This window comes from Arachis duranensis, chromosome 5 (assembly GCF_000817695.3).
Source record: "Arachis duranensis cultivar V14167 chromosome 5, aradu.V14167.gnm2.J7QH, whole genome shotgun sequence".
In the NCBI taxonomy this organism is placed as follows: Eukaryota; Viridiplantae; Streptophyta; class Magnoliopsida; order Fabales; family Fabaceae; genus Arachis; species Arachis duranensis.
In genome coordinates, this window is record NC_029776.3 from 96459970 (window position 1) to 96460704 (window position 735).

Below are 735 nucleotides of genomic sequence, written 5' to 3' on the forward strand. Positions count from 1 at the left end.
TTATTATTTTGCACAAGATTACCTGTCATGTCATAAGGGAACTTTTGAGGTGGATTTTGGGTGTTGATAGCTGAGACTTGTATGCCACCCATCTGTTGAGTAAGTAGATTTATTTGCTGAGACATAAGCTTGTTCTGGGCAAGAATAGCATTAAGAGTTTCTACTTTCATAACACCCTTCTTCTGAGGAGTCTCAGAGTTCACAGGATTCCTGTTAGATGAGTATAAATATTGGTTGCTAGCAACCAATTCAATAAGCTCAATAGTCTCTTCTGGTGTCTTCTTCTTGTGCAGTGAACCACCTGCAGAATTATCTAAGCACATCTTGGACATTTCACACAAGCCTTCATAAAAGATATCTAGTTGGGTCCATTTGAAGAACATGTCAGGAGGGCATTGCCTAGTCAGTAGCTTGTATCTCTCCCAAGCTTCATAAAGAGTTTCACCATCCTTCTGCCTGAAGGTCTGAACTTCCACCCTAAGCTTAGTCAGCTTCTTTGGTGGGAAAAATTTAGTAAAAAACTCAGTAACAACCTTGTTTCAAGTATCTAAACTCTCCTTGGGTTGGGAATCTAGCCATAGTTTTGCTCCATCTCTCAGAGCAAACGGGAAGTGCATGAGTTTGTACACCTCTGGGTTTACTCCATTTGTCTTCACAGTATCACAAATCTGTAGAAAATTAAAAATAAACTGATTTGGGTTTTCGTGGGGAAGACCATGATACTGACAGTTTCGT

General features: G+C 39.9%; 1 non-coding gene across 1 annotated transcript; it reads left to right on the forward strand.

Annotated features, from left to right (window-relative positions):
* The first annotated feature begins 381 nt into the window (after positions 1-381).
* LOC127747942 (small nucleolar RNA R71) lies at positions 382-485 on the forward strand. The gene has a single exon (XR_008009888.1). It is a non-coding gene; the product is annotated as a small nucleolar RNA R71 (small nucleolar RNA).
* Positions 486-735: the final 250 nt, after the last annotated feature.